This window comes from Cupressus sempervirens, chromosome 7, assembly GCF_028749045.1.
Source record: "Cupressus sempervirens isolate cs-2001-9-10 chromosome 7, ASM2874904v1, whole genome shotgun sequence".
Lineage (NCBI taxonomy): Eukaryota > Viridiplantae > Streptophyta > Pinopsida > Cupressales > Cupressaceae > Cupressus > Cupressus sempervirens.
Window position 1 is genome coordinate 99,341,050 of NC_143124.1, and position 13,889 is coordinate 99,354,938.

General features: G+C 36.1%; 1 pseudogene; it reads left to right on the plus strand.

The window, feature by feature from the left end:
• The first annotated feature begins 12,953 nt into the window (after positions 1 to 12,953).
• Positions 12,954 to 13,889, plus strand: part of LOC149545680 (ABC transporter G family member 11-like) — a 44,903-nt pseudogene continuing 43,967 nt past the window's right edge.

Below are 13,889 nucleotides of genomic sequence, written 5' to 3' on the forward strand. Positions count from 1 at the left end.
TCCCCTTAAAACCATAAACCCTGAAAATAGTAGAAATAGAGTAAGGAATAATATCTCCCCAATTGTGTGAAACTTTGAAATCATGGGGGTTGTCCATAGTCCGAATGAGATTCATTAGTGCCTTGGGGATTCTGGGATTGTCACTCAATATGAGGCATCTCAACTTGGAGGCAAAATACCTATCAAATTTGACAAAACTAGCATTATCAACATCCCAGGTCATATCTACACTCCACAACTAGACTGGCAGTGCTTCCCCATCCTCCTCTCTATTCAACTCCATCTCTTTACCAAAATATGTTACTCCCTTAAATAAGAACATATGCATCAATAGAGAATAATGGCCAAAAATTTTCTCTACTTTCCCTTTTTCCATTCCAACCAAACCAATATGAATTTCTTCAGCCAAAAAGGAAGAAAAGTCAAAAATAACATCTACACCAAAGGAAGCAATTTGAACCATCATATACATAAGGCCAATGGGCATGAAATCCTATTCGTCTTCACCAAAAACACAACATAGGGTCTTGTATATTTCTATAGCTCGAGAAGTGAAAAGACTCTTTTTAAAAGGTTCCCTAGAGGTTGTAGCTAGAAAAGTTCCTATTGTGCCAATATGTTCCCTCAATGCACCTCCCCTAATCACATCCTTCTTTGCCTTGTATTCATTTTCTAGTTCTTGCAGATTAATTGGCACATGATAATTTTTCAATGGCTCTAGGTGAAAAACCTCTCTAATTTCCTCAAGACTAATTGAGATTAGAGGCATACCATCAGTTCTTCTCACCAACCTAATAGCTTGGTTTTAATTCTTGGCAATGGCTTCAAGTAAATCATAATCAATGAAAACACTTGAAACTACTAGTTTTCCCAAATCCAAATTCCATAAATTAGCATGTGGGGCAAACAAATTTCTCTCTAAAAATCATTTTTTGAAAAAAACAAGACCAGTTTGTGAAATTGTTCCATCCCTAACCTAGTTCACTTTGTCATATAGGCCATCAGCAATCTTAAGCCTAGGGTTTAAGGAAATTAACTTCTTAACCTATATAGTTTTGGTGGTGGACTCTGGGAGAAATTCTAGCAAATCATCATGATCATTTCTATCCATATAATTTACTTGCCTAGAAAATGCTTTCTTAGGAGGCATCTTGACTGTATGTCACAAGAACAGGAATGCTACAGAGGTTATAATATGAGTACTTAATGTTAGAGTAAATTATTTATTACTCTAGGTGCTTTAGCTCTCTTAGGTGCATATAATTAATATTTTGCAAACCTAGCTTTCTTTCCTTTAGGATTTCATTCACCTTAAAAGGTTGAACTTTGGAACTTTTGTATTTTGTTTTAATAACTTAGAATACATTTTTTGCTCTCACATTTCTGAGAATTTCTAAGCTCTGCTTTTTCTATTTTTTGGCTTCTCTTCATTGCAGGATATTTGCATGCAGGTGTTCTTGAGGGTCTGTGAGGATGGATTTCTCAACTTCTACATGGTATCAGAGCCTCCCTGTTGCTTCCTCATCTAAAGATTCTTGAAGCCATGATTTGCAGTTAGAAACCCCAGTTTTTTTGGAGTTTTTTCCTTCAAAAGGGTGAAGAGTGAATTTTTGGGGCACTTTGGGCTCAAACGAACGTCGCCATTGGATCCGAAAGGCTGTTTGTAGTCAAAATACATAAAAAACTTGTTGTTTTTGGCCTCGGGGCATCTGGGAAATTTTTTTTACCCCTCTAGGAGGCTGTGCGGATGAGAAATTGCATTTATTACACAAAAAAGTTATATATATATATTCATGCACCACCACTGGGCCACCCATGCACAGCCTGCGCGCCACCCGCCACCGGTGGTGACACCCTTGGAGTGCCTCGGCTCAGCCACTACGTGCCACCGATGATGCCTCCGCATTCTACCGCCGAGGCTCTGCTCAGGCAGGCAGCATCGTCAGGTCCCACCGCCATGGAGCCACTAGCTCCTCTTCACTCTGCCTTTGCATAGTCAGCCTGCCCAGTCACCAATAGGTCAGCATACAGTCAGCTTTTGTGCACAGTCATCGCTGACAGCGCTATCATGTGGACCATTCACCTTCTGACATGTGGCATCTTAGTACTGATGTCATTTCATGGGGCTGATGTCATATCCCAACATGTTGATGTCATTTATAGCTTGATGATGTCATCTTTTTGATGATCAATTTTTTTTTGGTGACTTCCTCGTGATGGCCATACAGCCATCAATTTTAAGCCCATGTCTGTAATTTTCCAGAGAGCCTATTTTTTGGAGCAGCAGTCAGTTTTTTGCTCATAACTCTAGGATACAGACATATTTTTGCAATCCAAAAGAAGCACTACAAAGGTGACTTAGAGACAGAGACAATGGTGCTAGTTTCATGTGATTTCAAGTTTGTTTGAGCTTCCAAATTTGGCATTAAAGTAGAGGGTTCTATTTTCCTCTTCTCTGCATCCAAATTCCAAGTTCTTTTCTTAGTTTTTGTGTTTTTCCATAGTTGTTGCTTTGATTTTGGGAGATATTTTTATTCATTATGGGGGGGAGGATTTTCTATTTTGTAATTTGCTTCAGAATCAGAACCTTCTACTTTCGTCTTTGCTTTCTCTCAATGTCAAATCCTTCTATGATTCCGCTCATGCCGCACAACTATCACACTTGGAAGACATAGATGACCAGGCTTCTCATGTCAAGAGGCTTATGGTCCTACCTCAATGTGAACCAACCAGCTCTTACATGCCCTTATGAGGTTCTTCAGCATAGAAAAAAAATGGATGAAGCCATGGGACTGATTGCATTCAACATTTTAGACAATCTTTTATTTCACTTGGATGGTTTGACTACTCCACGGGCTTATTGGCTTAAATTTCAGACTTTGTTTGGCCAAGTGAATGAGTTCCAAGCACCTCAACTTGATGCAAAGTTGACATCTTTGACACTTGATAGCTTTCCCACCATTGAGGACTTCTTGATGAAGTTCAAATCTTTGCGCACAGTTTTACAGGGATGTGGTAGAAACAAAATAGATGATTGTTTTATTTAATACTCTCAAAGTTGCGAGGATAGTATCAGATCTTTTCTTCTACTTTCTACTCCACTATGGATGCCTTGGGTAACAGACATCAGATGTCCTCTTTTGAGATTTTTTGTGATAGGTTAACTCATGAGCAATCCAAGCTCATTGAGATGGATTCACTTATAGGTTCACCATCACAGGCATTACTTGCCAAGGATACACAGGAGTAGAAGCTGAAGCAGATATCTGATTCCTCTTCTCAGCACTCTACTGGTCCATCCTCTTCTTCTAAGAAGAAGGAGAAAAAGAAGACTGAGACTCCTTCTTGTTCATATTGTCAAAAAGGAGCTCATGATGAGGCACATTATTTTCAGAAGAGATTTGATGGCTATGAGAAATAGATTGTAGATTTGCAAGCCCTTCTTCAAAAGAGCTCTCTTTCATCCCCATCCTCTTCTACCTCACAGGGGTCTACTTTTCAATCTTCTTCCACCTCTTCAACATCTTCACCAAATTTTGGATAGGGTCATGCATTACGGGCTTCCATTGCCTTCCCTTCCCAGGTCCCTTGGATACTGGATCTAGGTGCTTCTCACCAAATGGCATCTTCTCAAGAGGTCTTCTCCTCTATTGAGACTTCTCTAATTCCTCATATTCTCATGGGGAATAACACTAGTCTAACTATTTGTGGGAAGGTTTTCGTTCACATTTAGGATGGCACATTCAATGATCTATTGTATGTTCCATCTCTCTCTGCCAACCTTCTCTCGATGTATCAGATTACACACAGTGGATTAAGGAAGTCAGTTGAGTTCACTGCAGATTTAGTCTACATATGGGATAGTGCAATAGGAGGCCTTATTGCTTTAGGGATAGTTGATCATACCACCCATTTCTACACATTCTCGCACTTTGGTCCACCATCTCCATTATCGGAGCATTCTTCTTCTCTTTCGTGAGAGCATCATGTGGTGCAGTCAGGACATGTGAACCTTTGTATTGTTCCTGAGTTCACCACACCTCATTCCATTGAAGTCTTTTCTTCTTCAACTTTGTTGGACTCTCCAGCTCCAATCATCGAGCCTTCAGGAGCACTTGCTGCAGATTCCATAGAGGACATTCATCTCCTCTTTCATGATAGTGTTAGCACACCTGCTTTTGGGATTCCCTTTCAAGATCCTCATGTCTACTCCTTTGAGCATCAGTTAGGCCTTCCTGTCATTCAGTGGTTTCCTTGTTCTATGCCCTTGTTTCTTCCACATTAGAGTTCCATTGGTTCATTTATTTCTACAGGGACTTCATCATTTTGGGGGGGCTTTGTTGTCTCATCTCTCTCTCATGGGGGGCTTGTTTATGGTTTTGAGAGAGTCTCTTGAGCCATAAATTTTTTGTTATTTTTTTTAGCATGTTTGTTCTATCTCTTTTTGGAGAGGGTTTTTTCCCAATGGATTTTCTCCTTTGTCTCCAGCTCACAGAGATTTCCTTGTATTGGGTACCTGATCAGGCCTTGTTATCGGGACCCATTTTTCCTACTTTCATAGCTTTGCTAGGTTAGCTTCCTCCTAAGCTTTGCTTAAGGAGGGGTGTTAGAGTAAATTATTTCTTGCTCTAGGTGCTTTAGCTCTCTTAGGTGCATATAATTAATATTTTATATTAATTATATTGTGAAAACCTAGCTTTCTTTCCTTTAGGGTTTCGTTCACCTTAAAAGGTTGAACTTTTGTATTTTGTTTTCATAACTTAAAATACATTTTTTTCTCTCACATTTCTGAGAATTTCTAAGCTCTGCTTTTTTCATTTTCTGGCTTCTCTTCATTGTAGGATATTTGCATGCAAGTGTTCTTGAGGGTATATGAAGTTGGATTTCTCAACTTCTACACTTGCTTGATTTTGCAAACTTGTTCTTCTCTAAACGTCTACAATAGCTCACAAACAGATGGGAGATTGCTTCACATTTTTGCTAGGCTTAACACAATATTCTTAGTAGGCTTTTGTGCTTAGAAAAAGTGAAATCTTTGTCTGTGTGAGACTAGAATAGATGAAATCTCCTATATTATACTTTGTTTTTCTCACAAGTAAAGCTTTCATTCCTCATAAATGCACAAAATAGAAAAATAGAGTGGCATCACATTTCCTTTTAAATTTGTGTCGTTGATCCTTGAAAAATCCTATGATCCAGGGATGAAAATAGGGCTGACTCATCTTTCTCCTTAACATGCTAGTAGTCAAACCAATGAAATACTTCCACTTGTACCTTTCCTTCATTGTTGGCACTTTAAATTGGACCCACTTTTCCTTGAGCACAAGTGTCACTAAATTGCTACCTTGCTATACATAAAGAGTGAGCACATTGCTATAGCGAGGAAGTGATAACCCTTGATCTAATATTGTTCTGTTGGTAGGCATTTTACTACATTCTTATTATTATAATGGTGGGTCCCTTGTGTACTTTCCTTGTTCGCTATGTCGCTATACATAAAAGGTGAGTAACTTTCAATAGCGACAAAGTGATGATTGTTGATTTTCATATGATCGAGTGGAGAAAATTCAATGCATCATGCAATATGAACATGGTTGGCCCCACCTTTACCTACCTTACTCACTATATCACTATACATAATCTTTGAGCAACTCACCATAGCAAGTTAGGGATTATCATTGATCTCAACTTAATGAAACAACCACAATTCTTTACCTAGCTTCTAACTTGGAAGTGGGTCAACATTTCTTCATGATGTTAAGCTAGCTTTACACGTTATCATATATATATATATATATATATATATATATATATATATATAATCCTTAGTGACATCACATCTCCTTAATTTTTCCATGTTTGTTATTTTTTAGGCGGGTTGCTACCTTGCTACTGGAAAAAGTCATTAACTTTCTAGTAGCGACAAAGTGACTTCCAGTGACCCATCAAAATTTGATGGTGGGAAAAATAAATAGAATAACCATAAATGACATGAATTTCATAGAAATAAAGGCATACTTTACAAAATATCTTTCTTGGGATCCTCATAATCACTGCTCCTCTCAAAAGATCACCATCTTTTGCATTATTCGGGCACTCACTGTGTCGCTACTAGTGAGGCACAATGATTTCCCAGTTGCAACATAGCAACCTCCGGTGAGAACTAATTTTTGGTGATAAAAAAAATATAACACATTAATTGAATTTTCACCAATCAATACTACTATTAGACATAGTGGTCGTGCACATTTATGATACTACATGGGAACTCCATGGTCACCATCAACTTTAAAAGGTTATCGCTTTCTTCAAAGTTCAACCATTCACTATGTTGCTACTGATGAAAGTCATTAACTTTCTGATTGCGACATAATGACTCACTAGAAAAACTCAAATTCCAGTGACACCACTCATAAATTGCTCCACGTGTCTCCTTCCTGATACTGGCAATCCTTGGACAGAGCACGTGACCATAAGGCTTTTAAATCAAAAACACCTTTTAGCGTTGGACCTCATTTTTTAGTACCATAACAAAGTTTTTTGATGGTCACTATATAGCTATAGTTAAAGATCCTATTTTTTGTTATAACAACAAAGCAACAAACGTGGATCTAGCCAAGATCAAATGGTGAGAAAAGATTTTGACAAAGGCGTCTTAGCACAACAAGGATTAAGCGGGAAAAGAGTATTTACATTTTTAAACAAAATGGTGCCAAGATAAATTCAAAAGGTCAAGACCTATGGTTTTACACAAATTTTAAAGGGTATAAAAATACAAGACCAAAACCTAAAACCCTAGGATCTAATAAATGAACTCATGTCTAAATTTTTATACCATGAATTTAAGAAAAGTTATTATGCAATAAATTAGATCAACAAAATCATCCCTTCATGACCACTTATAGAAGCAAAGACTCTATGCTCTTCCTTCTTCTAGATGTCTCCTCCTTTACACCCTTCTAACCACTTCACAATTTGCCTCTTTAGTAGTAGCAACATCAGTAAAATTTTCTTCTTGGTCTATGACTCCTTAAATAGAAGTCTTGGAGTTCTTTTCCCACTTGATTTTTCCATTCTTTAATTTCAATTCGTATGGATTAGGTAGGATTCATTGCATCTAACCTATATTTTTTTTCCTCTAGAATCTTCTTGAATAATCCTCTTGAATTTGCCCAAAAATTATTTACATAGAATTTTTTGCTGCCAGCTCATCATCCTTATCTTCCAACTAGTTCACAAAATTCAAGGTGACCACTTTGTCGGCTTAGATTTGGTGAATCTTTGTCATTTGAAATAATGTATTAACTCAACACTATTGAAATACTGGTGCTTGGCACATATTGTGTTACTCAACATCAATTGTATTTTTCCTGATGCTTGCTACCTAAAGATCACTCAGCGCCAACTAAGATTTTTTGATGCTTAGCACTTGAACTTCACTTGGCACCTAAAGATCACTCGACACACACTAGAATTTCCTGTTACTCAACTCTAGCTGAGAATTTTCTTGGCTTCAACTAACTTGCTTGGAACCAACTAATGATCTTAGTTTAAGCTTTGTAGTCAACCTTGTTACAAATCATTCGTTCAATGTTTTTAAATGTGACCAACCTCTATATCTTTAGATATGTTATCAATACATTATTTAACCATTTTCTTAACTAATCCTTGCACTTCATTACAACATCATAATTCAACCTTTTTCCCTTAGGTGCTCTTGTTACATCTTGTTGATCAAATCCTCTTCATCAATCAACTAAGTGATAATACTTGGATCTTATAAGAAAATATCATTCCTAAAAATAGAAAGCTTGACATCAATGATGAAACAATGATTGAAAACATTCTTTTAACAACAATCTTCTTTCTTGACATCAATCTCCCTCTTTGATCTTCAATAATGAGCTTTTCAATCAGACTCCCACCAAAACAAGGTTTGAGAAATATAGGAAAGAGTTATTGAACTAAACATAGGTCCATGGAAAAAAATTGATGTTGATGTCTATTGTAAATAAGCTATGATCCAAAATAGACAAATATCTTCAATTGCATCTGAAATGGGTTTTAGTAGGAAAACAATGAGAGAATATGTGAAGAGAAGATTAATTTTGGATGATAGTACTATGGAAGGAAATTGGGCAATTATGTGTAGAGCACCTCATTTTGATAGGATTGATGAGGGATTAAAAAAATTAGTCATAATATTTTGGATTGATAACACTCATCCTTCATTAAATAGTAGAGATGATATTAGGCATAAGATTGCATCTATTCAATATGAACATCATACAAAACATTGGTTGGATACAATGCAACATGAGTTATATGTGTCATTTTATAGGGAACATCCTAATAGAAAAATTGGGCAAACATTGTTTGAAAGATTGAAGCCATACTTCATGAGGTTAAACAAAGCCTTGAATCTTGTTGTTGTTGTTATCATATTGAATTTGATCTCCACTATCATGTATTTCAAAAGTTTGTAGAAGACACATGTGGTTTTCATGCTTCTCCTCCTAGTAGCTGAAGTGAGTTTATATCATCCATTTTTTATGACAAAGTAGATGATCTAGTTGGTCAAATAAATTGCATCAAAGGAATATGTGAAACACGTGGTGAATTGGCTCTTTTTCCTTTGAAATATGAAAATATTGATGTAATAGAAAAGGTGAATTGAAAAAGTTACAAGTATGTAAAAGAATGAAACAAAGTTGGGGAAAGAGACAAAAAGGTTGGAATATGTTGAAGAGAAGTTACCTATTGTAGCATTTATGGATAGGTTTAAGAATTTGATTCAACCTTACATTTGACACACGGTTTTTGCAAAGTGGCAAACACAACAATTTTAAACTTTAAGAGATAATTTCCAACTTGGAACAATTCTATCAGTCATTGATTATGTAGAGAACTATTCCTTTGTTCATCAGAAAGAAATTCAATCAAATTATTTCTTTTTTAAGAAAGTCACTATTATGATACATGTTTTTTATATCTAATTGAAATAAATTGAGTTGTAATTGTCCACTGTTGTAGAAGCCATATTGCATTTCATGTCAAATATTCTTGGCTTCTTGTAGCCTCAAAACCATGCAAACATTTTTTTAAAGGAAAAATAACATCTACATTCAACCAGTGTTACAACAGTACAAGGGTACATCGGGACGGCAGGATACAGCTGAGTTTATGGGACATGGGGAAAATGGGCCTCATTTTTAGGAAGGTAGGGGGATGACTAGGGGATTACCAAGGGATGACAACAAGAGGAGGATGGGCCAAAGAGGGGAGTTGTATATTATACATATAGAATTTGAAATGCTAGTTATGAAATGATGTTTTAGTAGTTCACTGGAACATACCAAATTAAAATACTTGAACATAGAAAAATTACAACATGAATTAGAACCATTGAAATTGAACATAGTAACATATTACATGCCCAATAGTAACATTAAAAAATCAAAATTCATATAGAAATTCAAGAAAACATCCCACTAGCAGCATAGTTGTGGAATGGTGGAGGTGGGGGTGCTTGAGTACTCAAGTACCCAGTGCAGGCACATCTCAGGGATAGATACTTCAAGGTTTGGAAGGGGGTTGCAAGTCTCTAAGTTATACTACATTCAACCAACCATAGAAAACAAAAGTAACACATACTAGTTTCATGGCAAAAGCATACCAGTTTCATAGCAAATAAATACTTCATTTGCAATTTCTTACATCCATTCATCGGATTTCTTGCATTATGTAGTGTACAAAATGAAACGAGAAGCAATCCACCTTAGTTAAATAAATTTCAGATCATATGAAATTATAATTGAAAGTAATATGATATGAAAGATTTAATTAATAAGAAAAAACTTCAATCCATCCATGACATTTATTGAATTTAGTTCCTGCAAAATAAGAGTAGCAATATGTATATAAAAATGGAATTATATTAACTTATTGATGAGTAAAGTGGATCCATAATGATTTATAAACATTAACAGTGTACACAATATATTTTAGATATCAATTATCAACACACCAAATTGTCAAATGTAAATGCCAATTGTGTCCTTTTCTTCAGAAGATATTAGTTTATCTATCAAAACATTGGGTTCATATGACATTGATTTATACAACTAAGATTTGTCATTGAAATAAATAACAACTACATGTGGCTCATAATATTTAATTACATATATACATCTAACAACATTCTCATGCACCTTCACATCTGCACATTGAAGATAGGATGGAAGTTGGTTGTTGCCCTCTATCAAAAGGAAAACTAACCATGTCAATGTACTTCACTTTCCACCATTCAATATACCTCTCAAGAGATCTAGCATGTCCTCACATATATGGGTTGAGTCAGAGAATATCTTCTTATTTGCAACAAGTGAATCCTCTAGATTGTGATTGATCAGTTATTGCTCATGCAATTGAAGATAGTACTCCATATTTTTCTCCTTAACCTCTATAAGCAACATGTCAAGCTCTTTGGTTTTCATCACCAATTCAATATTCTACAACTTTAGGTGCTTATAATATACTTCACATGTAGCCATATTCTTAGACAACAAAGATATATGTTTCTTTGGAAGTGAGTTATTGAAGTTGTCATCCAGGGTGGAATCATCTGAGGCTACATTGTCCCCATTATCATGACTATTGACTGGCCCCACTACACCACCAGTATCTGATACACCTAATAGAGGTACTTAATCTAAACTCTAATATTACCTCACATTCGATGAGTCATTCATCTTTCCACACTTATGAGAAGTAGCAAACTTTGACAATCCTATAATTATAGTCATGGGAATATCAGATGGCGATTAATCAGGAGAGTCCTTTTTGTAGACATCTTTACGACTACCCATGATTGCATCAACATATAAGAACTATGCTTACATTCCAATTAGCTAGTTTAATAAAAAATCCCTTACAAATAAAACAAAATGAATAGAAAAGGTGCCACAAAATAGCAAAATGCCTAGTCAATATTGTTTAGTGTAAGTAGTAGTATCAACTTTATATAGTGTTAAGATCAAATCATCTCCAATTTATTAAAACATCCATCAAATTGAAGAAAAGTATTCAACAATTTATGATGAAAGTTACTGTACATTTGAAATAAATATTAGATACATTATAAATTGAAATAATACTCTATAAAAATAGTTGATCCTATTCAATTGTCGCTAATAGACTATACACAACTAAAAAGACAAGAATTATAAATAAAGTACAATCACACCATAGAACAGGCACAATATAATAACAACCAATTAAGACAAATAGACTAGACAAATTTAGATTTCCCTTGATGTACATTAACAACAAAGTGCAACAAATCAACATGCATAAAAAAATTTAAAAAATAGTTTGAATGGTTCAACTGAACTGGAAATAAGGACTTAAAACAGTAGAGAATTTAACAAATATAAAAGAAATGTTGCACATTTGGAATAAAAATTAGTTCCAATTTCATTGAAGAAGGGAAGATTTTGACCAATGGCATCAACAATGCCTAGTAACCCTACTAACAATGATGTGTACACTATTCAATGAAAAAATTAGAGACCATTACCAGTTACAATGGCATATAAAGAAATCCCTAATGTTTTGATGCTAGTTTACCCCTCTTCCATTGTCTATTTTGGGAAACATGGAAAATTATTTCATAAAATCTATGATGCCTCTTGGGGTCCTTGTGCACCGTTGGAGGGATGATACCTAATATGTAAATTCTGAGGCTATGTCTTTTTAGGGATAGGAAGGGGATCGCTAGATTCATTGCCCACCTTTGATGTGTCATGCACTTTATCCTAACATTATGTACACAAGTTGGATGAGTGCAGCCTCCAAATAAATGACATCAATAAACTATAAGCTTGGGCAAAAAAAAAGAGAGATAATAATACCTTATGTTGCTCCAAATCTATATTAGAGGATAGGCCACAGATATTCCTCACTTCAAATGAATTTAATGAGTCACTTAAAACTTCAAAGAAAGAATGAGGGTATGGTATCCTAGCAATCAGGTCAAGAGCCTCTATAATTTTTACTTTTGTAGCCCTTGCACAAAGTGGTTTGTAGCGGCACACCACCTCACTACCCACACCTTTGATAATACCTTTACCTACCAATATACCTTGACATTGCAAGTGTACATGATGCCCAATAGCATAAGAGAAAATTTATTATTCTTTTCCTCCCTCATCATCGTACACTCCCTCTAATTGTAAAATATGCCTAGAGGAAACCTAGGTTGTTTATCTCAATTATGATTATATTGCTTCTTACAAATAGAAAGAAAGGATACATCTATCACTTTTACTAATTCACAAGGACTCTGCAACTTATCTTGAGCATCTATCTAACTTTCCATGCCCATTTCCAAAGGTATAGATTTTCAATTGTCTAATGGGCACAAGCTTATAGTTCCAACTAGCCTTATGGATTGCTCAACCAAAGAATCATGATACATTGCAACATCTCTCCTCACTATGTCCTGGCCCACAAAAAGTAGAAAAATGCTTTCTCAAATTACATTAACTCTAAACCAATCTTCCGTTGGGAAATAATCTAAAATACATTACATACATCTCTATCTAGGGCCTCCATCATTGATGGAGTTTTAAAGGAAAGACAACCTCTATCAACCTATATTCCATATAACCAAATAATATAGGTATTAACATGGATGCTACTATCAACATTCCATACACTAAGGTCTCTACCAATCACTAAATTGAATGTAAGCATACTGCTTCTTCAAGATGTTTGATAGCAGGATGTTGTCCTACACACCCCTGAACACTACCATTACAAATACGAGTGGATTATAATGAAATTCAAAACACCAATAACATATTTTCTAAATAAAAGCTCTACAATCTTGCTGCTCTATAATTTTTCCGCTCTACAATCTTGCCACTCTTTTTGAATTTGAATTTTGAATGATGGCGGGCCCTAAGTCTCCAAATTTGCCACCATGCCTAGACCTACAACTTGTACTTGTGGCGTGCAGGGACTTGGAGGACTTGCAGGTTGGTTGTGGGTCCATTGGGGTTGACAGGTTGACTTGTGCTGGCATTGTTGCTTTGGCTAGTGGAAGCCTTGTAGGCTGTCTGCTAGAGGGTGGCCAAAAGCCAGATGATGGATCACTATCAAGGTGGAAGAATGTGCTTGTTGGCACCTCCGTGGCCAGTTTCCCTATAGAGAATCCCATGATTACCCATGGTTAGGAGGGTCCTATGATATCCCTCCCTGATAGAGTGGTGGAAAATGTCACCTCTGGCCTCAAACTTTGTGTTTTTGGCAGATTTGTTACATTCCGTCCCACTATTGAGATGGTACATAAATGGGTGAGTTAGAAATGGAAGGTTAAAGGGAGCGTAAGTGTCTTTGCTATGCCTAGTGGTCTCTTTTGTTTCAAATTTACCACTGAGGAGGATTTCAATTCCATTCTTTCTGGTACTTGGTATTATGGGAAGAACTTTCTTGCCCTTACAAGATGGCATCTAGGCTTTATTGCTAGCATGGAGTTGAACAAACTTGCCCAAGTTTGGGTTAGGTTACCTTGACTCCCCCTTGAATTTTGGGATGAGAAGATCTTAAGTTGGGTGGGGAATTCTTTTGGTTATTTTGTCATAGTGGATAAAGTGACTATGCAAAAAAAATGGCTGGTTTATGCAAGGTTCTATGTGAATGTAGCCTTGAATAGAGCACTCCCCACTCTAGTCATGTTGAGGACTAAATGGGGTGAGAAAATTCAACCTATAGAATATGAGAATGCTGACCTATTCTACCAAAGATGTAGGCAATTTGGACTCCTTATCATGGATTGTTAAGCCCAAATGTAGAAAGACAAATAGAAAGAGGGCTCTCTAGGGATT